At 46.1% G+C, this 25,951-nt stretch overlaps 1 protein-coding gene and 1 long non-coding RNA gene across 3 annotated transcripts in view; one reads left to right on the forward strand and one right to left on the reverse strand.

The window, feature by feature from the left end:
* Nucleotides 1-579: 579 nt before the first annotated feature.
* Nucleotides 580-24,476, reverse strand: LOC148112206 (uncharacterized). Of its 2 annotated transcripts, none has more exons than XR_015729671.1 (3): nucleotides 24,076-24,476; nucleotides 6,975-9,180; nucleotides 580-1,460 (listed from the first exon to the last, which is right to left on the reverse strand). It is a non-coding gene; the product is annotated as an uncharacterized LOC148112206 (long non-coding RNA). The 2 variants fall into 2 exon arrangements; XR_015729670.1 differs by lacking the exon at nucleotides 580-1,460 and adding an exon at nucleotides 1,920-3,372.
* The window catches only part of NEXMIF (neurite extension and migration factor), a 412,598-nt gene continuing 409,062 nt past the window's right edge, over nucleotides 22,416-25,951 (forward strand). The window contains exon 1 of the mRNA XM_060692038.2: nucleotides 22,416-22,588. The gene's annotated coding sequence lies outside the window, so the exon portion shown is untranslated. The remainder of the gene's footprint in view (nucleotides 22,589-25,951) is intronic.

Consider the following 25,951-nt stretch of genomic DNA (forward strand, 5'->3'; position numbering starts at 1 on the left):
GATTAGAATTAAAAGAACAAGGGGTAGATTTGGAGTGGTAGTCATATCTGCAAATACAATCGTGTTATGTGAAGGATGTGAAAGTATAGGGTATCTATAAGGAATTAACGACATTAGATAAACTATTAGTGGGGACCGATGACAAACTGATGAAGACAATATATAAATATTTATTAGACTATAAAATGGAGGAAGAACAAGTTAAAGAGAGAATGGTTGTATGGGCAAAAAACTTTGGATATAATATGGATTTGGATAATTGGCAAAAACTTTGGGAAAGAAACAGGAAACTGACATTGGCCACATCATATAAAGAGAACCTTTATAAAATGTTTTTACAGGTGGCATCTCTTCCCCCCCCCCCCCGGCAAGATTGGCTAAAATGTTTAGTAATACATCCCCAAAACGTTGGAAATGCAAGCAATCACCAGGTACATACTACCACATGTGGTGGACATGTAAAAAAGCAAGGAAATTTTGGTTACAAATTCAGAGTTGGCTAGAAAAAATGGTTGGACAACATATAGAATTTAAACCAGAATTATTTCTATTAGGCATTATAACAGATGGCTATAGTAAAGGGTCAATATACCTAATACCACACATCCTGACGGCAGTGAGAATGGTATATTCACAGCAATGGAAATGTGAAAACACCTCTTCAGAAAAGAAGATAATAAGGAAGATATTTGTAGGCGCAGAAATGGATAAATTAACGTTAGAATTAAAAAACAAAGGAGAGTCAGAATATTATGACACATGGAACAGATTTTTATCAATAGTTGGAAGCACAAGGTGGGAGTCGGAACACAAAAAAATTAAGTAGACGCAGAATGAGATATATATGTATTAGAATGAACACGGTCAAAAATAATTGTACAAGACTAGCACTGTGTAAGTAGCATATACAGTATGTTATTTGTCTTTCACTTTGGTTTTCATGGCGGATGAAACGTCAGGATGGTCACACTGTGTTCGATATACTTACATGGAAATAATAAAAATATATTATAGAAAAAAATAATATCTTTTAGCTTTTCTTTTTTGGAAGGCTTCTCCCAGTAGCAATCATGATTAATAGCCATTGCTTCCCTACGAAGGTTCTCCAGATGTATTGAGACTATGGCTATGCTGGCTATGAATTACAGAAGACTGGATCCCAGCTCCACTTGGAAGACTGGTTATCACATTATCACAATTCTGCAATTGGTCAGTTGGAGCAGATGGGAACTTGATCCAAGCCAGAGGTCTCTTTTCCACCAGCTGAGCTTTGATGCAAGATGGGAACAGCAGCAGTGTTTCCCCTCTTTGGCTATTGCCATTTGAAGGTCGGTCCTGCCTTCTTTTACCATTGCAACAATCTTGAGTTCAAGATGACCCCCTCAACTTCATGGCTGAGAATCCTCCTCATTGCCCATAAAACGATGGCAGATTCTGGGATTTGTTTTCTTTTGGGCTGCCTGCAAAATCAGAGGAAGAATAGTTTGCCAACATTATGTTGAATTTAGCCAATTTTATATTGACCTTGATTCATCCCAGCAGACAAGGATTGCCTCAGCAGCATTCAATGGGGGTGGGAGAATGCTTAACATTTTTGCAAGTCCAAGGGGCAGGGATGGAAACAATAAAGGTTCAAAGCAGATGTAGCTGGAACCTAGATCAGAATAGAGCTGGAAGGGACCTTCAAGGCCTTCTAGTCCAACCCCTGCTCCAGCAGGAGATCCTATGCCATTTCAGACAATTGACTATCCAGTCTCTTCTTAAAAACCTCCAGTGATGAAGCACCCACAACTTCTGAAGACAACCTGTTCCACTGATGAATTGTTCTGTCAGGAAATTTCTCCTTAATTCTAGATTGTTTTTCTCCTTGGTTAGTTTCCATCCATTGTTTCTTGTCTTGTCTTCTGGTGCTTTGGAAAATAGGTTGACCCCCTCTTCTTTGTGGTAGCCCCTCAAATATTGGAACATTACTATCATGTCACCCCCCCAGTCCTTTTCTCTAGACTAGGCATACACAATTCCTGCAACTGTTTTCATCTCTAGGCCTTTAATCATCGCTCTTCTTTGTACTTTTTCCAAAGTCTCAACATCTTTTTTGTAATGTGACCGAAACTGGATGCAGTTTTCAGGTGTGACCTTACTAAAGCTTTATAAAACGGTATTAATACTTCACATGATTTTGATTCTATGCCTCAATTTATACAACCGAGGTGTCAGGGTTCCCAGTAACACCCCCAACGAAAGAAGACTCCGAGGCTAGAAGTTCCTCAAAGTTCCATTTTATTAGAGATGACATATTGGCACATCTGGGAAAACCTGAATCTGAAAGCTTCCAGGTTTTCCCCACCCATAGAAAAGTCCCAAGTCCCTGCCCAGGACCCACAAGTCCATCACATGGACCAATCAATGTACGGTCCCAGCTGGAGATGCCTCCCAGTCACACCATTCCAGGTGCAGGGCAGGATGTCCTTGACTCTCAGAGAAAAGAATGTTATTATGCCTAGATATTTTCCCTACTCCATACAATCCCCCCTCCCAGTTTCCCACAGCACTAAATGTGGCAGGCCTGAAGATCCAAAAAAAAAAAAAGATGGGTCCCAGGACTGACACGAGGATTGTATTAGCTTTTTTAGCTGCTGCCACACACTGCTGGCTCATATTTAAATCTTAATCCCTCTTATTTAAATCTGAATCCCTTCCAAAGACTGGTAAATGTAATTTAGGGCTTAGACTTCAGTTTTCATACCGATAGTCCTCAATTTATGACCACAGTTGGGACCTTAATTTCTGTTGCTAAGCAAGGTGCTACAAGAGTCATGCCCAATTTTACAGCCTTTTTTGCCATGGTTATTAAGCAAAACACTGCAGTTGTTAAGTGAACCACTCGAATCTAGTATGTTGTTATTTTCTAACAGCCTCCCCTGGAGCATATTAGTTTCACATTTAGGCACTCCCAACTCTCAAATCTATTCAGGGTCCTCCAAGTAATATAAATTTTTTGCTTCCCCTTCTATAGCAGGGCTGGGCAACTGGCACAACTGGAATTCTGGGAGTGGAAGTCCACAGATCATAAAGTTGCCCACCCCTGTTCTATACAGTATGCACAGAAATGAAGCATTTGAAAGAAAAGTAAAGCTAGTTTGGCACCACATTTTTAAAAAAATGTGTTTACATTTTAGCAGAAGAGAACATCTCATTTTTAAAAGACTGTAAAAGATGTAGCTTTGCCCCTGTGATGGGGCAGCACCAAATCTAGGAGCTCCCATTTACAGAACTCCTATCAGTTCTGGTCATCTCCTTTCTTCCTTGAGTAGCGTGAGAGAACAGCAGATCTTCTGAAGCAACCCAGAGATTCTCGCCACGGCCAACTCACTGCAGGACAAGAGTTACACTAATATCAAAGAAATGGTGGAATAGAATCATTAAAGAAAGGACGGAAAACGAGGGACAGAATGAAATGGGAATGGCAAAAATTACAAATTATTTTTTATTTATTTTAAATAATTAAATTGAATTGTTACATTGTCCCAAGGTGAGTTGTGTCAAGGAAAGTTGACCATGGTGAGTTGGCTACGGTGAGTTGTCCCATTCCATACTTGTATGTTTCTTGGGGTTATCTCTCAGGAACAACTACCTCAGCAGCCAAAGGAACCGTGTTTGTCAGAAGGATCACAATGGCGCACAGAGACAACTTTAGACAGCATTATGGCACCTAACTTTGGTGCACTGTTCCCCCAAAATCTCTGGAGATCACTGCCAAGTGGTCTCCTGGAGGTTGGAAATTTAGAATTATTTTTCTCTTTAAAGTGATGCATGCTAACATTCCCTGTTTTTTTCCCCCCCCTATCGAGCATGTTGTTATTATGGTATCTCGGGTCCCAGCCTCAAAAGATTAAACCTATTGTACTAAATTGCACAGTGGCTGTTTTTATGATGTGAGGAAAGAACAACACATCTTTACAAACTCGCCTCAAGCCACATTGTAGAGCTGATTCTCAAGGGCTGGAAGACGAATGTGTCACCCAACATTGCTGCACATTCATTACGATTCTTCTATGCTCTATAGCTATCAATAAAATTGTCAAGGAAAATATTTACGTCACTCCAACCTTAAAACAAGCCTTCTAATGCTTTCAGCCTTGGGTGTCTTTGTGTCTTCCTTTTTGAAAGACGGAGGTTTTACTTCCAGTACACAAAATACTACATTAACTCTATTCTGTCACCTCCTTTTGAGTGGGTTCAGATGATGTTCTTTAGTGTGCTTTGTGCTTATATGTTGGTTGAAGGCTGGAATGCAGAAGAGGCTTTAGGTGTCTAGCATGGAAGTCAGTTTTTACGGGCACAAATCCAGTAAAATATATAACATGTTACCAGGCAAAAGCGGGGGAGGGTAGGAACTCTTAAGCTTTTTGAAGTAGATCTAAGAGTAAAGAATGTAAAATGAGTTAGATAGAAATAGAAATTAAACAAGGAATGCAGATAGGGTGAAGAGAGATACAAGGTTTTAATACAAAGAATAGAAGAGATCATCAAGTATCGTAAAGCAAAATCTAAAGAAATGATTCAAAAATCTAATTCAGAAGATAATGGGAAGGGGTGTTGGAAAAAAAAGGGAGGACAAAGCCGTTGCCACAAGAGTAAAGAGATTACAGAGACTCTGTCAATGATCACTTGAGAATTCAGAACATGAGTTGGAAACGTCTGTAGAGATTCTTAGCCATCCAGGTCATGGTTGTCCCAAAAGTGCTTTTTCAGTAGGTAACTGGACTTTCTTGTTTTTTCTTTGAAGATGTTTCAGTTCATAAACCTCCAAGTGCTTCAACAACTCTCTAAGGATGCAAATTACCCTCTGTCTGTGAGGTATATAAGAAGCTTCTGGGATGAGAAGCAAGACGTCTTCAAAGAAAAAGTCCAGTTGCCTCCTGAAAAAGCACCTTTGGGACACGAGTTGGAAATGCTTTCATGTTGGTGCAACTATCCATCGAATGTCTCTTAGGAAAATACTCTGCTTCCCCGAAAATAAGACCTCTCCTGATAACCAGCCCAATCAGGCTTTTGAGAGCATGCACTAAAATAAGGCTCCTCCCGAAAATATTTAAATGCAGAGCTGGAAATCAGGTAAGACGGCAAGAGAAGCCCCATGTTGCTCCACATGCCCCAAAATAATAAGACCACCCCGATAATAAAGCCAAGCGCTTCTTTTGGGGTTCAAAAAAATATAAGACAGGGTCTTCTTTTTGGGGAAACACGGTAGGAAGGGTCTTCTTAACCCAGAGGACTGATCAGAAAGTATGTCAATGAGGCCAAAGGTGTCTAAAAGTTGAATCATGGCAACTGGGTCAAAATTTGTTCATCTGAGACATTGCTTGGATGAGCAACGAAATGTCTCAGATTAACCAAGTTTGGTCCAGTTGTCATGATTCAACCTTTAGACACTGACCAGAAATAGACCCTGGGATGACTCTATTCTGTGATGTGACCTTCCCTCGTGTCACAAATTATTTGTATGTCATTGAAATGCTGCTTCTCTATGGCTTGCATAAATTTTATATTATAACCCTATACAGCTGTTCACTCCTTTCTCAAGTACCTCTTGCCTTCAGTAAGAAGAAATGGAGTCTCAAGGGACTTGGCTGTTCTGAGCTGATCCAGGGAAGTCATTGAGAATTTTATAAAAGGATCTCTCTAATGGCCTTCCACAACCAGACCTCTGATCCCTTCCCCACTCTAAATGTACAAAGAATATTTCTTGCCAGCTGGGACTATCTGAAGACCCTCATTTGCTGTGCAGGTCTTCTGCTGTGGAATGTAGGACTACAATGCAGAAAAACTCCTAGAAGTTAAAGTTCTTGGAAGCTGAATTTATAGAAGAAACCCTAGCAAGGAATTTCTGGTCAAGTGGAGGATGCAGAGAGGCATGGAGGAAGCAAATTTCGAATATCTGGAAGTCCAAGGAAATCATCCAATAGTGAATCTAAGATACAAAAGGGGTCAAACCATCTCCATTTTGTCTGTGGTCAGTCAGTTAATTCTGAGATTTCAGACAAGTGGTGTCTTTCACACTCAGACTTGCCAAAACGAAACTCCTTATGCTGATCAATTCCTTCCCTTTACAAAACACCTTGAACCAAGACTAATCAGACTGGTTGAGCTGGCACACCTTAGAACATAGGGCTGGAATGGACCTTGGAGGTCTTCTAGTCCAACCACTTCCTCAAGCAGGAAACCTTATACTGCTCTGGAGAAATGGTTGTCCAATCTCTTCTTGAAAGCCTCCAGTGATGGAGCAGCCACAATTCTGGAGAAAGCCATTCCACATTTCAGTGTCAGAAAAGTTCTCCTTACTTCTAGGTTGGATCTCTCTTTAGTGATCTTCCAGCCATTGCTTCTTCTCCTGCCCTCTGGTGCTTTGGAGAATAACTCAACTCCTTCTTCCCTTGGCAATCCATCAAGTATCGGAAGACAGTTATCACGTCCCATCCAATCCTCTTCAATAGGCTAGGCTCTCTCTCAACAATTCGTCATATAATTAAGCCTCTAGATCCTTTATCATGTTTGTTGCTCTTCTCTGCACTCTTTCTAGAGTCTCAACATCTTTTTTACATCGTGGCGACCAAAACTAAATCCAGTATTCCAAGTGTGGCCTTACCAAGGCCTTATAAAGTGGCATTAACACTTCACGTGATCTTGATTCTATTGCTCTGTTAATGCAGCCTAGAACTGGGTTGGCCTTTTTGGCAGCTGCAGCACACGGCTGGCTCATATTGAAGTGATTGTCCACTAGGACTCCAAGATCCCTCTCACAGTTGCTACTGCTGAGCCAGGTACAGCCTATTTTGTACCTGTGCATCAAATGTCAAAGGGTGTGTCAGGTATAAATGCCCTACCCGTGCCTAGGGTCAGCTACAGTTCAGTAGCGCAGGGGTTAACCCAGACGCCCACCTGGTCAGCTCCTCCCATAGACCCCTCCTTACCTGAATCCCCGCCCACAGGTATAAAAGGTGGGCACAATCCTCCATGTTGTTCAGTTCCAGATATAACCAGTGATGATGTGCAGAACCTGTAAATAAAAGAGATATATTTAACCTGATGACTCAAGTCTCTTCATTGGGCCTGATCCATCAATCCTCGTAACAAAATGGTAGCAGAGGATGGTTGGTAAGACCCAGAGACACCAAACCACAAGACAAGGACCCATACCTACCTGCGGAATGGCGACACCTCCGAAGCAACGGGAAAGCAACCCATCGGACTCGCCAGGGAAGGCAGGAACCCCAACCGCCCCCAAAACCACCGCGATGGAAGAAAAGGGGGAGATCAAGAAAGGGAAAAGGACTCACCACGACGACCAAGAAGAAGAAAAGCTGAGACTCGACGTCCTGCAGCTGTTGGAGGAGCGAGCCGGCGACAAGAACCTCCTTGCCGACCTGCGGAGCTTCATAATCGACCGCGAGGTGGCAAGGAGCGAAGGAGAATCGGACTCCGAACTCGAGGAGCTGGACTCGGTGAGTCCCAGAGGGCAAGAACACAATAGGCACCCGATGGATCTTCAAGGTCAAGAACTTAGAGGGTGGCCAAAGCCTATACAAAGCAAGATTAGTTGCCCAGGGGTTTGCTCAAAGGTTTCCGGAGGACTACACAGACACCTATTCGCCCACCGTAAGAACAGAGAGCGTCAAAAGCGCCTTGGTCATCGCATCCCTGCTAGGGCTGGAGGTGCACCAATTCGACGTGCAGACCGCCTACCTGCACGCCAAACCAGACAAAGAGATATACATCAGACCCCCACACAGCAAAGAAACCAACAGAGGGGACACCTGGTTACTTCACAAGAGCCTGTACGGGCTAAAGCAATCAGGCAAACGCTGGTACGAATGCCTGGTAGAGGCCTTGAAGTCTATGGGATTCACAGCGACCATAGCCGACAACTGTTTCTTCACCAGGAAAGAGGGGGACTCGCCAGAATACATCCTAGTTTACGTGGATGACATTCTATACATCAGCAAGCACGAAGGAAACCGCAACACCTTCGCCAGCAGGCTGAGCGAGCATTTCACCCTAAAATACCTTGGAAGGATAAACCGGTACCTGGGGGTGCAAGTCAACCAAACACCAAAAGGTTTCCAACTGTCACAGAAAGAGAAAATAGAAGAGTTACTCCATAAGTGCAACATGGCAGACGCCAAGGGGTGTGATTCACCCATGCAGACGGACTTCCTAAAAAACATGCATGATGAATCACCCGAATTTGGAGACAACACGCTGTACAGGTCAGTCATAGGCTCCCTCCTGTATATCGCTAACTGGACAAGGCCAGACATTGCTCTATCCATTAATTTACTGTCCAGGCACGTGAGCAAACCCACCACATACCACTGGGACGCGGTGAAAAGGGTGCTAAGATACCTGAAACAAAGTGCCAATGCATGCTTGACCCTAGAGCCTGAAAAATCCGATGAACCCATCCTCTCATGTTACGCTGATGCTGACTGGGCCGGAGACGCCAAAGGCCGGAAAAGCACGTCTGGGTACATATTCTACTTAAATAACAGTCCGGTGCATTGGTACACAGGTAAACAAATCTTGGTGGCAACCTCGACCACTGAAGCCGAGTACATATGCCTCTCCAAAGCCGCCAACAATCTCATCTGGTTCGACGACCTACTCGCCAGCGTGTGGAGAGAACCAGCTTACCCAATAAATATCTACGAGGATAACAAGGCCGCCATAGAAATATCAATGTCCGACGCTGTAGGGCAAAGGTCAAGGCACATAGACATAAAGTATAAACACGTGAGACAGCTCTCCAGAATCGGTTTCATAAAGGCCATACACTGCGACACAGAAGAACAGACCGCAGACATACTCACAAAACCTCTACAAGGCAAACAACACTCACACTTAGTTTCCAAGCTCAACATTCGCCTCAAGGTACCACACAGTCAGTCAGGATTACAGACACAGGTCAGGCATTTAGAGGGGGATTTGTCAGGTATAAATGCCCTACCCGTGCCTAGGGTCAGCTACAGTTCAGTAGTGCAGGGGTTAACCCAGACGCCCACCTGGTCAGCTCCTCCCATAGACCCCTCCTTACCTGAATCCCCGCCCACAGGTATAAAAGGTGGGCACAATCCTCCATGTTGTTCAGTTCCAGATATAACCAGTGATGATGTGCAGAACCTGTAAATAAAAGAGATATATTTAACCTGATGACTCAAGTCTCTTCATTGGGCCTGATCCATCAATCCTCGTAACAGGGTGCTTGACTTGGTCTTCTGGAAGCAGAAGGAAGCATCTTCCGCTTCTGGTTTCTATTTGCCTGGTGGCAGAATGAGCTTCAGGGAGAGGAAGCTCAATTTCTCTCATCTGGAGGAGGGTCCCTTTCTCTTGGGGGGATAAAGATGAAAGCTGTAAATGAAGAAGGCCCAACAGCCAGGAAGTCGAAGTGATCCAGTTGGTCTGTGACATTTATATGGAAAGCTCTTAAGCACACAAAAGAAGAACCTTCTCCTCTCTTCTTATATTGTGTACATTTCGGCTTTGCATAGAAATGTCAACGACCCCCTGTCCTCTTTATATAAGTTTCCTGGCCTTTAAGATATGTTGCCCTTATGGGGGTTTTTTCTCTGTGAACCACCATCAACTGAGAATAACAGAAACTGAAGAGTCCACAAAAGCCAGAAAATACTTTGGCCAACACCATTTTCCCCCCTCTTAACAAGATTTCAGGTCTCATGACTATCTAGTAATATAGTCATAATTACCTGCCGTTGGAAAGAACCAGCATTCGGTTTTCTTTCGTTATCCAGGCCGTCCCAGTGCAGTCTGGCACCTGAAAGCATCAAGTGGAAATAACCCCGAATGTCTGCCCTGTCGCAACCTAAGCAAAAAGGAGTTGGCGGCTGTTTTAAAGGTTTATGCTTTGGAGATTGCATATGTGAGTAGGTTCAAGGGGCAATTTTGAAAATTTTTGTGTGAAGAAACAGGTATTGGGGGGAGTGGAGGGAGAAAGGAAGGGGAGAAAGAGGAGAAATGGTGAAGAAAAAGTGAGCTGGAATTACCTATCAACGTGATCTTGATTCTATCCCTCTGTTAATGCAGCTTAGAAATGTGTTGGCTGTTTTGGCAGCAGGAGCACACTTCTGGCTCATGCTTAAGTAGTGGTCAACTAGGACATCTAGAGATGCCTTTCACAGTTACTGTTGTTGAGCCAGGTACCTCCTATTCTGTACCTGTGCACCTGTTTCTTTCTGCCTAGGTGCAGGTTATTATTTTTCTCACCACTGAACTACATCTTATTAGCTCAGGCCTGATGCTCAAGTCTGCCAAGATCCTTTTGAATTCTGAGTCTATTTTTCAAAGTGTTAACTGAAGTAGGCTATGATCTTGCAGTTGATATTATCTGGGAATAAATTGACCCACAAATTTTTAACCCAAATATTCTGAATAATGATTCTGCTACTGATAAGCCGGTTGTGAAAATTATGCAACATGTAGTAAGTTTATCTATGGATGGATGGACGTATCTGTGAGTATATATGGTAAGTCTTTATTTTATATTCCAGAATTGGAAGAAGTTTAGCACAGGCATTTTTCTCTTTAGCATATTGTCTCTGCAGCACATTCATGCCAGTTTTAAGATATTTCTTATACAGAGGTAAACATTAAATCAATTGGATAATATCAGCAAAGGAAAGGAATTTATAGAAACAAAGATAAAGGGGGCTTTAAATTAAGAGATTGTTAACAGCCTTGGTAGTACAGTGGTCTAAAGCACCCTGTTATTAAGACCAGCTGCCTGCAATTACTGCAGGTTCGAATCTCGCCAGGCTCAAGGTTGACTCAGCCTTCCATCCTTTCTAAGGTAGGTAAATTGAGGACCCAGTTTGAGGGGACAATAAGCTGACTTTGTATAAATATACAAAAGAATGAAGGCTGTTGCTTAGCGCATTGTAAGCCGCCCTGAGTCTCCGGAGAAGGGCGGCATATAAATCAAATTAAACAAAAAACAAAAAACAAAAACAGCCGTTAAGAACAAGGCCAGATAAAATTATTCACAGGACTTACAAACACCTAAGAGAAAGTTTGAGGAATGTAATTGTGAAGAATTTCAAACAACAATTGATGGTGGTCAGATGAAGGCCAATCATCACTGAACTTCATCTCAGAAGCTTGATCTCCTCGGTGGGGAAAGACTCAGTAAGGTGGAAGATGCCTTAGAATAACAGTGGAAGAGCAGGGAGGGAGATTCATGGGCAAAGGTACAACGGAGAATTTTCTGGATGGAGTTGAGTGTTTACTGGCCGGATGCCCTTCCTGACACCACAACAGATATTTTTTTTTCTTTGTGCCCTGATAGAGAAACGTCTGCCACTATTTAGGATTGAACTCTCAACCTTGTAAATGTGAGGTGAACATCTTCACCCCTAGGCCATCATGCTGCTCAGAGAGGAGACAAAAGAACGGGGTAATTTTGTCTATGGAACCACAGGTGAGATGGAATCTTTTGCTACCACCTAAACTAGAATTGTAGCATTGGGGATTCACTTTAGCTGGCTATGGATCACTCTGTGCAAAGAGTTGATCAAACCAGGAATGGTTTATTTGCTTAACACAGTGTTTCTCAACCTTGGTAGCTTGAAGATGGGTGGACTTCAACTCCCAGAATCCCCCAGCCAGCGCTGCTGGCTGGGGGATTCTGGGAGTTGAAGTCCACCCATCTTCAAGCTACCAAGGTTGAGAAACACTGGCTTAACCAAATATGGCCGCTAAACAGCCTTTGGGGAGTTTTCCAGCCTTTTCCCATAGAGGCCAGTGCATTAATCTCTCTTTTTGGTTATTTCTTTGGTGCATTATTTATCTGGTGCTTTCAAGAATGATCATTTTCTTCAAGATAGCTCTGCAGGAATTACTGTATTTGCACACTTAAACCATTTTTGGTACGCTACGTTCCAAGGAAACTGGGTACTGGTGTAAATGTGCCAGCTGTTAAAAAGTACAAGATGCGTAGCGAAGGAAAAGGAGATCAAGATGGCCTTAAGCAGGAACACGAAACGGAAATTTGGCTTTTCCCATGTTCCTTCTGTGCAGTGGCTGGAGTTGGCTGAACATCCAGTCGAAACCAGGCATTGTTACCGATGTTTGCAGTTCATACAATCCTTACCCGTCTTCTGAAAAAATACTTAAAAGCGTTTGCAAAAATTTGGCATCAGCTGTGTCACACTTAAAGATTACAGGACTGGCCATTTTTGGCATTTGTTGGTGTGAATTGTCTCATCTATTGACTAGTAGCCATCCTGAGGATGTTCCAATTCTTTGCAGGCACGTTTCCATCTGGTCAAGCTTTAGGACTCAAGCTGTTTATAAATAAATGTTGAAAAAGGGATCTTTACCAGTAACAATCGGCAGCAAAAAAAATAAATAAATCTTTCTTTTCCTGAGACATTTTAAAATTTTAAATGGGCTCCTTTTGCCTGAAATTTGAAAGGGAAAGTAATTATCTATTTAGGGAAAAAGCATTTGCTCCTGATAGAATTCTAGAGATCCTCGACTTACGACCACAATTGAGCCCAAAATTTATGTTGCTAAGTGAAACATCTGGTAATTTTTCCCCATTTTAGGATTTTTCTTGCCACTGTTCTTAAGTGAATCATTGCAGCTGTTAAATTAGTAACCCAGTTGTTAAGTTAAATTAGTAACCTGGTTTGTTAAGTGGCTTCCCCATTGACTTTGCTTGCCAGAAGGTCGTAAAAGGAGATCATGTGATCCTGGGACACTGCAAATGTCGTAAATATGAGTCAGTTGCCAAGTGTCCGAATTTTAATCACGTGACACTGTAACGGTCTTAAGTGTGAAAAACGGTCATAAATCACTTTTTTACAGTGCTGTTGTAACTTTGAAGGTCACTAAATGACTAAATGTTGTAAGTTGAGGACTACCTGTACAGGATATGAAGTGACTTTTGTTTTTAGTACAGGAAGTCCTCGACTTACAAGAGTTTATTTAGTGACCGTTCAGAGTTACAGTGGCACTTATGACCGTTGTTTGTCCCTTAGTGCAATATGTGAATCCAGTTATTGTGGATTCTAAACCATAGATCAGTGTTTGTCAACCTTGGCCGCTGGACGATGTGTGGACTTCAACTCCCAGAATTCCCCAGCCAGCAAAGTCCACACATCGTCCAGCGGCCAAGGTTGACAAACACTGCCATAGATGATGGCTTAGCATGTTTCAGCCAGCAGGGGCTTATTCATGCTCCAACTAAGCATAATGTGCAAAGTCTTTCCTAATTTGGTGGAATGGCTGAGTTCAGTCACTGATGCTGCAAAAGATTGGGCGGGCTTCTAATGTCCTCAAAAGCCCTTACAGGTATTCGAATTAAGAGTCAGAGTCAAAGTTTGGCCCTCTATTTTAACATTCTAGGAGCTTCTTGAGACAGAGCAGTTCTGTGGACCATTCGGAAGACTGTCACCATTATTATTAATTGTTAATTCAATTATTTTTATCCTATACTTCTTCCATGGATATTGTACTGTAGTTTCTGGATTGTAAAGTGTGGATATTTTATTGTTGATGGTCATGGGTTTCTAACTGATTATGGCATATGGATGTAATCAATTGATCAACCAACCAATGTCTTTTGCTTGCCAATGTTGCAGAGTCATCTTGATGCTTCTTTCTAAAGTATGGCCACCACTCTCCTCATGCTCAGAGCTGAGCACATAATGGTGGTGGTACCTCCAAGCATGCTTGGTCTACAAATCACAGAAGCCCCATCCAGGGATCCTGACCAGGAATTCTGAGAGGTTTAGTCCCATCAGCAGATGGAGGAAGAATGAACCCACATCAGGTGATCAACTCTTACTGAACAAGACTTGATGTTCCGCTCATTGTAATTCTTCAGATGCTTCTCTCTTGAGATAAGCATAAAGCATTTGGCCACTCAGAATGGCTGCTGCTTCTTTTGAGGGTGCTCTGACGAGTGAATCTGGGGAGAAAGCTTTATTTCAATTCCAATGGAAGTCCATACTGAGAGGTCAAATGATAAACCAGTTTCAAATCACCTCTAGAAGATGTTCCAAGCAAAAAGAAATGAGCTCTTGCCTTCCTCTCTCCAATTGCCATCAAGGCTGGAGCAGACTTACTTTATTATTTATTGATTGATTGATTGATTGATTGATTGATTGATTGATTGGTTCGATTTATATGCCGCCCTTTTCCGGAGACTCAGGGCGGCTTACAAAGCGTTAAGCAATAGCTTTCATACTTTTGTATATACCTGCTTAGTAGGGCTTTCAGCCACCACCTAAGAGGTGTTTTTTTTTTTTATACAAAGTCAGCTTATTGCCCCCACAAACCGGGTCCTCATTTTACCTACCTTCGAAAGGATGGAAGGCTGAGTCAACCTTGAGCCTGGTGAGATTCGAACTTGCAGTAATTGCAGGCAGCTAGTGTCACTTAACACCACTTTAATCTGCTGCGCCACCAAGGCTCTTTGATCCCAAATCCCACAACATAAATCATGTTAATAACACTGAACACAAGACTGAACGCTACATACAACCATATTCTCTTTTACACTTTTGACTCAGGGAGGACTATTCCCAAACTTCTACAACTCCTGCCTTAATTTTGTGGTAGGTATGAACAAGTTGATTTCCTCCCCTGCTTATCAGTGTTAATGGGCTTAGAGTGGGAACTTCAGAAGCTCTTCAAATGTTTTCCTTCTTTCAAAAACCTTGGAATATTAATAACAAAAGAACTGGAGCTTAATCCCTGCCAAATAAATGGATACATGCAATTAAGTTAAGAATAGGAGATGCTTCCAAGATACAGTACTGCATATTGGGGTGTGTGGGTGACTTTTTTCTGTTTCGAAAGGCATTTGAACCGTACTTCATTTTTCTACTGAGTTACTTTTTTTTTGTTTTCCATTTTTCCATTTTTGCTTTTTTTAATTGAGGGTGGCTGCTGTTCATTCTTCTTCTGCTTTGGCTCTAATCTCTGAGCAGGTTAATACAATACATGAAGCCAGACTTCGTGCTAATCATAGCAAAGACTCGCCTAGCAAAGAAACTCTAAATGAGGCTGCACATTCTGACATATTCTCATGCTTTTGCTTGTATCTCAGGAGCAAAGTTTAGCCAGCAAATCCTGCCTATCAACTTCCAGCAGTAAACAAACAGCCTCATCAAAGAAGCACCAAGAATGCTCCCATCAGCACTGAGAGGGTGAGCCACTTATATATGAACAGAGAAGAAACCCCACTCCCTTCCAGCACTGATGATGTTCCATAGTTGGGTAATGAAACATCTGCAAAAAAAGAGCTGAGCTCAGATAGCACCAAGGAGCCATAGTCGTCATCCTCCTCCTCCTCCTCTTCTAGCACTGATGAGGTTACCTATCTGGGTAATGAAAGAAACGTCTGCAGAGAGCACCAAGGACCCCATAGTTCAACCTCTCTTCTATTCATTCTTGCTTTCTGTCAGGCTCTGCTACCGCTTTGCAATCTTCATGTATTTCTCAATGATCTTTTGGCCAAGATCAAAACTTGGACCAATTCTTTTAGCTTTCTGTATCTGCTCAGGACAGGAGCATATCCTTTAACAAGGGCTCCTGCAGAATTCTTAATCTCCAACATAAATGAAGATGCCTTAGTTAGTAACTGAACTCATCCAAACCATAATAGTCCTCAATTAATGACCATTCATTTAGTGACCATTCGAAGTTACAGCGGCACTGAAAAAAATTACTTAAAATCAGTCCTTAAAACCAGGTAGATGGTTAGTATGCAAACTGAAAAAAGAGAGAGAATCAAGAAAAATAACACAATTAGTAGATGATCAAGGGCAAATTAGATATGGGAATAAAGGGAAGAAAAAAATTATACAAATATTATTAAAAATTATTATTGTATGAGCAAGAGAATATTGAGGAGGAAAATGTTAAACGATACCTGCAGAAAGCGGATTTACCCCAGATTTCCAAAGACACTGAAATGATGTTAGAAGGAAATACAACAATGATGGAATTAACTGAAGCACTTAAAAAACAAAAGAATGGGAAGGCACCAGGCCCGGATGGATCGCCAGCGGAATATTACAAGACACTTCAGGAATTGTTGAACCTCCCATTGTTAGAAGTTATGAATGAAGTCATGTCAAAGATGAAACTACCCAAGTCATGGTCAGAAGCATATATTACACTTGTTCCAAAGGTGGATACCGACCCACAACAAATCAAGACCAGTCCTTCCATGTATAACCATCACATCCCCACGGCCACATGTTTAAAATTCGGACACCTGGCAATTGAGTCATATTTATGACGGAAATTTTGGGCTCAACTGTGGTCGTAAGTTGAAGACTACCTGTACTTAATTTTCTCTTTGGTGAAGTCTACCTTATCATCACCCCTAACACCAAACTGTATAATGTGGGGGGAGGGAAATTGGTATCTTGGGGTTCTAATTCACTCCTACCATTGCAAACGTGGCTTCTGGAGTCATCTCTGACCACCGGAGAAGACCTGAGTTGGTCTGTATCAAGGGTGTCAAACTTGATTTCATTGAGGGCCACATCAGGTTTGTTTGACCTCGGGGGCCGGGGTGGGCATGGCCAGCTTGATGTCATTCGTGTCTGTGGTGGCCCAAGACCTCTGCCAGCAAAAAATGGGCTCCCGAGCTCCGTTTCAGAGCCACAGTGGCCTCCTCTGCCAGTGAAAACGGAGCTCAGGGGAGGCCGCACGTGGCCCCCCAAGCTCCATTTTCGCTGGAAGAGGGTGACAGGCCATCAGGGCTGAAAATGGAGCCTTGGAGGGCTGGGCACGGCCCACCCGAGCTTCATTTTCACTGGCAGAGGCACCACAGGCCAGTCCTTTGCTGTTTCTAAGGCGGCCCTGTGGGCCACATCCAGCCAGGCTTTTGAGTTTGATAGCCCTGGGTCTGTATCATCAGGAGCTTCTCTCTGTTGTGGTTGGACTTCTGATACTGGATAATTGAGGTGCTGGAGGTTGGGATGGAGTTTGCCAGCAACACCCTCCCTTTTCCACACATACACGAGGCTGCCCATAAATTCATCCAGTGTCAAAATCTTAGCCGATCATCTTTGGAATCAGGAACCAAACTTCTGCAGTTGACATAATCTCTAAATTCATATCTCAATCCTTTCTGACTAAAATCTTTCTCCAGCATGATTTATCGAGTTTGTTTTTCCACTAAGCTGCAGTTGGGCAGTGAAGACCTCTAATTTAGCTTGAGGCAGTTTGGGTGAGATTTCAATGTGTTTCCTCCATATAACGGGCTTGGGTTTGCCGATCTATTAAGGTACCTTTATTTTTCTTAGTGAGATTGGAACAGGTATTCTGCATTAGGATAGCCAAGCTTTCTACCACTTCATTTAAAATGATCCGCCAATCTTACATTTTCCTGTGTAAACTCTCTGACTGCACGCCTGGTGATTCCGATTCCACAGACCATCTGACGGTTATAAATGGAGCAGTGACCTCTTTGTACCTCTGTTGATATAAAGCTTGTCTCTCATGTCTTCTCTGAGTGATTTTTTTCTCTCCCCTCCCTCCTCCTCTTTTCAAGTAATATCATAATAATTGTATCATCAATTTGCTGTTCCTGATTTTCAAGAGATCCCTAATTTACTTTCAAATCTATCTTCATGAATACAGTGTCCCTCCTGATTTGGGCTGGTAAGCTAATGACTTTTCATTTGCAGAACCCCATTCATCCAAATTAAACGTATCAGGAGAGACTACAGCTGCACCAACTACAAGAATTTCATCTACTGTAATTGCTGAAGAAACCTTTCTAAAATATATATTTTTTTAAAAAAAATATCTTCAAGATTTAATTCAGGAAATGGTCCATGTTGTCCCCCTTGGGCTTGTTCTTCAGAGGAAAACAATGGCCACAACTGAAAACTGAGGGAGATGAGTGGTTCAGAAACGTGAAAAATAAATAAAATAAAACTAAATTAATAAAATAAATTCTCGTTAGAAACTTGTCAATCAAGTGGTAAAGCCAGTGGAGCATTAGATCTTCCACCTGCCTCATGACATAGATACATCCAAAGGTTTCTCAGCTGAGTCAGTGACCTGCCCCAAAATTTGTTTGGTTACTCATCATCAGTTGGATTGTCTTCAGGGGAATCCCATGGTTAAATATCCACCACTTCAACCTGTCCCAAAGGTGCTTTTTCAAAAATTCAGAAGCTTCTTGGATGAGAAGTGAAACGTCATCCAGAAAAAACAAAGAAAGTCCAGTTGCCTTTTGAAAAAGCACCTTTGGGACAATCATGACCCGGATGACTGAGAAACTCCATAGACATTTCAACCTGTCCTTACCACAATCTCCAACTCTTCCAATAACATTTTAATGATTTCTTTCATCCTGTCCATCTCCTTTCCTTTAGGTTTCCCCCTATTTCTTCTTGCTGGAAATAGACCACGAACCAATAGAAGGAAGCTTCACAGAGGAAAAGCCAAACTCAAAAAAGGAGGAATTTTCTGAATCCTTGAGAAGAAGTCAGCCTTGCAAGATAGGTCCAGACAAGGAGCACATCCAGATAAACCTGCCCTCAGGTGTTTTGGAGAATAGGTTGACTTCTGTGACAGCTCTTCAAGTATTGGAGGATGCTATCATGTCACCCCTAATCCTTCTCTTTGTTAGACAAGACATACCTAATTTCCATAGCCTTTATTGTATGATTTATCCTGCAGACCCCTAATCATCTTTGTTGCTCTTCTCTGCACTTTCTGGAGTCTCAGCATCTTTTTTGTACTGCGGGGACCAGAACTGGACATAGTATTCCAAGTGTTTTCTTACCAGTGCAGCATAAAGTAGGGCTAACAGTTCATGATCTGTCTGTTGATGGACTGCATTAGATTTTTGGGCAGCTGCAGCACACCGCTGGCTCATACTTAAATGGTTGTTCACTAAGGCACCTAGATCCCTCGTGAACCAGCTACCATCTATTCTATATCTGTGCTTTTTCTGCCTAAGTGTAAGACATTACTTTTCTCACCACTGAATTGCATTTTATTGGATAGGGTCCATGTTGAAGTCTGTCAAGTCTGTATCTTGAGCTTATCTTTTCAACTGTTGGATATTCGGTGTTATCTGTAAATTTGCCAAGTTCCCCTTATATCCCTTTATCTAAATCATTTATGAAGACGTTGAAAAGTACTGGGCTTAAGACAGAGCCTTAGGATACCCCACTGCATGCTTCCCTCCCTAGAAACGTCGTTCCATTGAACGCTACATGTTGAGTGTGGTTAGTCAATCAGTTGCGAATCCACCTGGTGGTGATGCTGTCTATCCCATATTTTTCTACCTTACCAAGGAATAGGTTCTGGTTTACTTTGTCAAATGCCTTACTGAAGACTATACTATATCCACAGCATTTAGAATAAGAATAATGGGACTGGAAGGGTCCTTGGAGGTCCTTCTAGTCCAACTCTTGATCCACTAATTTAGTCATTTTATAAAAGAAGGCAACAAAGTTTGTTTGGCATGATTTGTTTTTAACAAACCCATGTTGGCTTCTAGTAATAACTTTGCTCTTTGCTCCATCCCTGTTAGCTCTTATCCCACAACCCTGAAAGCTGGTAGGAATCTTTTCATTTATTCCTAGCAAGAGCATATCCAACCTGGGAAGGTGACAGGCCAGGTAGAGACACACTTTCAGATGCCACCTGTCCTTACCTGCTACTCAATAGGGGCACTTCATTCAGACCAGTTTTCTGAACTTGGCCACTTGAAGTTGTGTGAACTTCAACTTTCAGAATTCCCTAGCTAGCATGACTCTAAACACTGATTCAGACTAATAAATATCCTAACAACAATAACAAAAACAACAACAAAACTTGAGGACAGGACAAGAAATAATGGGTGGAAGGCCATTAAAGAGAGATCCAACCTAGAATTAAGGAGAAATTTTCTGAAAGTGAAAACAATCAGTGAAATAGCTTGCCTCCTGGAGTTTTGGGTGCTTCATTACTTAAGGCTTCAAGAAAAGACTGGACAGTCACTTGACTGAAATGGTGTAGGGTCTCATGCTTGAGCAGGGAGTTGGACTAGAACAGCGGTCACCAACTGGTGGTCCATGGACCACTGATGGTCCGTGAGAAAATTTTGGTGGTCCACAGAAAATTTGCATTTTTAATATTGCACTAAATCAGGGGTCTTCAAACTACGGCCCCTGGGATGGATACATGCAATGAACGTTTGTGTTGCTGCAGAGTCTCCCCCTTTGGGGTCTTTTTGCATGGGTTTAAGGGGGGCAGAAATTCCGACTTGGGGTCTGCTTCAGCCTCCTGGTGCAGGGCTTTGGGTGAAGGCTGGAGGGAAGCGTCACTGGTGGCGAAGAGCCGGAGGGCCTTATTCCAGTGGGACCGCATCATGGCCTGGAACTGGCTGACCATCTCAGCTCGCTGAGCCTCGAGGCGCCGGTACCTGGCCTTGCACTCCCGCAGGTCTTCCCTCTGCTTGGAAAGCCTATGCTCGTAGCCCTCAGTGAGGTGCTTCTGCTGAGCCTCCTTCTCGGTCAGATCCAATTTGAACTGAACTGTTTTGCCAACTCTTTCTCATGGTGGCTGCTTAGCTCCAACAACTGCTTCCTGTTGGGGCCCTAAGGATCCTGGGGGGGGGGCAGGCAAGGAGGGGCTGGGAGGGGAGGGGCGAGTAAAGGCCGGCGAGGCACCCCTTGACGTGAGTGACATTGAGTTGATCACGCCCACCCAGTCACATGACCACCTAGCTACGCCCACCCAGCTGGTCATTAGGCAGATTGTATAAGTGGTCCGCGGGATTTAAAATTATGAATTTAGTGGTCCCTGAGATCTGAAAGGTTGGGGACCCCTGGACTAGAAGACCTCTAACACCCTTCTAACCCTGTTCTTCTATGTTCTAATAGTACAGCTAGTTCTTTAAACAACCTCTCCATTATAGTGAGGTGCACCCTAAATTTCACATCTGGTCCATCTCTGATTTAAATTTGCCTGTGTTCTTTAATTACTTGCTAATGGAACAGCATTAATTGGTTACTCTAGCCACTATGTATATTAAATTCTAACCTGCATAGCTTCCAATCCATCTCTCATTTTTTCCAGAATTTTTATTCTTCACCTGATGGGTTGGAGAACTCAGATATAAGGATGAGGCATGGATAGCAAAACCTCTTCTCTGAATTTGCAACATTCATTCTATATAATTCCTTTGATATCAATATGCAAATTCCATATATATGTTTTTATTATAACAACACGTCTCCTGGAATTAGTTGAAATTTACAGGGCAGGAAAGCAACCCCTTTCATTATTTATGTACTGGCTGCATTTCTTTTATGAAAGATTTCTTTTAGGTTCACCAAACAGTTTTATTTTCTCTCCTCACTGTGTATCCTTGGGCTTGAGGGTGTTTTTTTGAAAATAAGAGCTGCTGGGTTGCTCTTAAACGTTGCACTTCCCCCCCAGCAGTTCTCAATGCTCTGATCCACTCACCGGCTCTGGACCGGCCTCCCTTTCTTTGGAGGAAAGGCGCCCTCCAGGGCAGCCGGGCGACGGCTTCCCCAACGCGGCGCCCTCCAGGTGTGCTGGCCGCACAGCTGCAGGGAAGGGGGCTTTCCCGCTCTCGTGCAGGCCCGCGGCCGCTCCCCGGGCCCCAGAGCCGGCCAAGTCTCCCGCCGGCCTCGAGCTTAGCGAGCAAACGCTGCTTAACGCCGCCCGTGGCCGGTCCCGAGCAGGAGGGCAAGCCCGAGGCGGCGGCGTTCGGAGCTGCGGCGCGATTGCACGAAGAAGCGCCCGCTCACCGGGCTCGCCAGCGCCCGCTCGCCCTCCGCTTGCCCGGGCGCCGCAGTCCCACCCAGCCCGGCCCCATCGCGCCTCAGCCGGGCTACCCTCCGCGCCAACCTTAAGCGCGGCTCGGCCCGGCGCGCAGGGCAGGCGAGCGCACCGGCGCGGCGCTTCCCGGCCGCCTCCTGGCAAGCCGCGCCGGCCGCCTCACGCCTCCCCCGCCGCCCGTCCGCCCCCCGCTTGAGGCGTCCGGGCCGGAGGCTCCGCGTCCTTCCTAGGGCAGGTGGCAGCGCCGCCTTCAACCCCCGCTCCCCGCCCCGGGAAAGGCGCGCCCGCCCGCCCCGCCGAGCGGGAGGCGGCCGAGCGGGCTGCCCGGGGGATCCGGCGGGCGGGGGCGGGGGCGCTGCGGCCCTTCAGGATGGGCGAAGGCAGCCCGGGGGGGGGCGGAGGCGAGGGGGAGGGGGGTCGCCCGCCCCCCTCCCGTCCGAGCGGCGCTGCGCGGGGCCGGGCTGGCGGCGGCGGCGGCTCCGGCGGCGGCTGCTCCGTCCGCCTCTCCATCCTTGGCCCCTCCCGGCCGTGGAGGCGGAGGCGGCGGCGGCGAAGGCGGCGGAGGAGGCGGAGGCGGAGGCGGAGGCGCGGGGCAGAGGCAGGCGCGTCCACCTGCACGCGCTGGAGCGCAGGGCTCATGGAGGAGCCGCCGCCGCCGCCGCCGCCGCCGGAGCCGCCAGTGCCGCAGTAGCCGCTGCCCTGCCTCGCCGCCCGCAGCCCAGCCCGGACCGGCCGCAAGGTAAGCCTCGGGCGGGGCGGGGCGGGGCGGGCGGGAGCCTTTTGTGCCAGCCGGGGGGGCGGCGGCGGCGGCGGCTTTTCTCCGGGCGAGCTGCGGCTGCAGCAGAGGCGGGCGGGCGGGCGGGCGGGCGGGGGAGGCCCGGCCGACGGAGGGGCGAGGCGGGCGGCGCAGCCTGGCGGTCCCTGGCCGCCCCCCGTCCGCGGCCCGGGGCAGGCGAGGCCGGCAGCTGCGGGGAGGCGGGCGGGCGGGGGGCGGGGGAGGTTGGCGGCGGCTCAGCCGGGCTCCTCTCTGGCCGCGGCGGCGGGAGGAAGCGCGGGGCAGGCGGGCATCGGGGGTGGCGGCCGGCCGGGGGAGCCGAAGCGCTGCCCAGCCCGGGGCTGCCGGCGGGGGTGGGCGAGGCGGGGGCTGCGGGGCGCGCCCGGCTCCAAGTTGCAGCCCTGCCTTTGTAAATCTGCCCAAACGAGGGAGGGGAGGGGAGGGAGCCTTTGTTGGACGCGGAGCCCTCGCCAGCCGGCCTTGCCCGCCGGCCTGGCCGGCCCTTGGCGCGCGGTCCCCGGGGGACTGGCCGGGAGCCCCGGCGGGCTCGGGCTCGGCGCTCGGGGGCAGCAGCGGGGCCTGGCGGCTCCGAAGTTGAATGCGGAGAGCGGCGGCAGGCGGAGAAGAGCCGTCGCTTGGCTTGGCTGGGCTGGTGGCGGATCCCGGGCCGCTCCCGCCGCTTTCCGCGGAGGCGTCGACGAGGCCGGGATGAGTCCGGCTCTTCAGCCCGGCGTGGCGGGAGCGCCATCGCTTGGGCTCGGTGCGGCGGGTTTGGTGGTTGGGAGCGATCCCTGCTTGCGGCCTTTCCATTCTTCCCAGGCGCAGGCGGCGGAGGGGCTTTCTGGCCGAGGAGCTCTGAGGGGGCCGGGAAGAACTTCGGGCGGAAGGGAGCAGCCCAGCCGTGATAAAAGGCCCCCTCCCCCCTCCCCCCTTCCCGCATCAAGGCGGCTCCTGAGAGAAACCGGGCTGGTGGTCTGAAACGCGACCCAAAAGCCCAGCCCCGAACCGCCTGAAGCAGGGAGGACATTGGGCTCTTCCAGCACAAGATGCCGGGCCCTCCTTGGGCCATGCGAGCCCAGGGCTGGCAGGGGGCGACCTTTGGCCTGGGGGGAGGTTGGCAGGGGGCAGCAACAAGTGCAAAGTGGGTTTTGTTAAGTCTCCTGTCTAATAATAGGGGATCTGATGGTGGTGCATTAAGGCAGAGGGAAGATTGGGGGGGGGGGGCTCACATTTTTGCTGAAAAAGATGGAGCAAATAGATACAACAGGAAGGAGCAGGAAGGGAGAAATATCAGAAGATAGGAAAAATGGCAAGAAACTCATCCGGATTTTCAAGCAGGTGGGGGTTTTTTAGCTCCCTCTGGAGATGTGAGGGATTGAACCCGTGGCCTTCTGAAGTAGGTGGACTTCTGCCAGGCTGGGCCTGAAAGGGTTGTGGGAGGGGAGCCTCACCTTCGCTGCTGTGCTTCACGTTGTTGCCTTGAGCTCTTCCCCCTGAAGGCCTCCAACCAGTCGGTCCTTTCCCTTCACCCAGGTCCGTCGCTGTGGTAGCGCTGTCTTCTGAGCATCTGGCCAGAAGACCCTCCAAGCCAAACAGCTTAGATGTGGGGTGCAGAAGTGGGGAGCTACGTTGCAGAGCCCCATCTGGGGAACGTGTTGGTGAAGGCTTCATGCAAAGAAAGGGCTCTTTGGGCCTCGTTCGCAGGCCTGCCTTAAGAGGAAGTCTTCCAACAGTCTTCCAGGAAATCTCCACTCCTTGCCTTCTGCGCCTGGGGAGCTACGTGGATGGAATCACAAGGCCTATGTGCGCGCTGGGGACTGGCCGCCTCTTGGTGTTAATGTTTTTATTGGCCAAAGGACTGGCTGACTTTCCTCCCTGGCGGGAGGTAGTAGTTGCTGATGCCGCTTGAGAAGCGTGGCTGCTCAGTAGCCCTTCGGGGGGGAAAAACTGGATGCTAGGAAAGAGATTGTACATAACTATATGTGCAGCATTACATAAGCATCCCATTTTATTTAGGTCTCGTATTCTGTTGCATCCAAGGAACTTGGAGCAGGAGTGTGCATGAAATATCAGAGCAAATTATTATTATTATAAGGCACAACCTTCTCTCTCTCTCCCCCTCCTTCCCTCCCTGTCTCCTCTTTTTGTTAAAAAAAAAGAAAGAAAAGAAAACCCTAACCACTTGATTAAGCAAGCACAGTCTACCTGCTTTTTAAAAGTCAGTGGTTGGATGTGACTGTAGGAATGTCAGTGGCCTCTGGAATCTTTGGTTTGCCAAGCCAGGCGCTGCCCTTCTGGGACATCAGAGCTAGCAGAACAATGGACGTGTCGAGGCTGCCAGTTGAGGAGCAGCCAATGGCAAAGCAGGCACAGGGCAGAGTTATGAACTTCACGAGGCCATTGGTGGAAATTCTAAGAGCTTCCGAGCATGTGCCAGCCGTGATTTGATTGCATGTGCTGTTTGCTGGTTATCACCACTTAGGATGGCTCCGGGCAACTTAGAATAGGTCGAGAAGGGCAAGGAGAAGGAAGAGAGATGGAAGGATGTGAGTATCTTTACTCTTGAGAAGAAAAACAAAAGGAAAATCTGTTAGTGCCGTTGAACTATTTCCTGAGATCAGTGGCATTGGTGTCCAAACAAAGCAGGGTCCCCTTCTTTGTATATGCCCAAGGAGAATCATTTTGCAGAGATAGATTGTAGAACATGGAGTAATAGGATTGGAAGGGATCTTGGAGGTCTTCAACCCTCTGCCTATGGCAGGATATACCATTCCAGACTTTCTTTGGGCTTAATGGGATATGGATGCATGTTATCATAGAAAGAACTAACAGAGTAACAGAATGATAGAGTTGTTTTAATTTGGCTTCTTGTGTCATGGGGGTAGGGCTTGATGACCTCAGAGTCCCCTTCCACCTCTAGGATTCTACAAGCGTCTGGCATGCTGCAGGTCCAATCAAAGCAGAGAACATCCCCTTCCCGCTACCATAGCTGTTCCTAAATCTGTTGATGTATAGGACACGGCAGGCAGCTCAATCCTCCGTATTTTTTTAAAAATAAATATTTGTCAAAAGAACAGGCTGCAGCAATTATGCAAACGCATGGGTAAGATTTGGCATGCAACATGCCTGTTAAATCAACCTGTTCAGTGAGTACATCTGCTATGCACCAGTGCTCCGTTCCATTCCTGCAAATGAATAAACTTGGCTTACATGCTTTAATTCTTTCTTAGTGTATCTTGTCCTCCCAAATGCTCTGTCCGGGTTTTGTGAGGACTCCCATCCTGACAAGGCTCCCCGTGCAGCCCTTGGCCAATTGGAAGAGGGCAA

Source organism: Pantherophis guttatus, chromosome 12, assembly GCF_059756535.1.
Source record: "Pantherophis guttatus breed Tessera chromosome 12, ASM5975653v1, whole genome shotgun sequence".
Taxonomy (NCBI): domain Eukaryota; kingdom Metazoa; phylum Chordata; class Lepidosauria; order Squamata; family Colubridae; genus Pantherophis; species Pantherophis guttatus.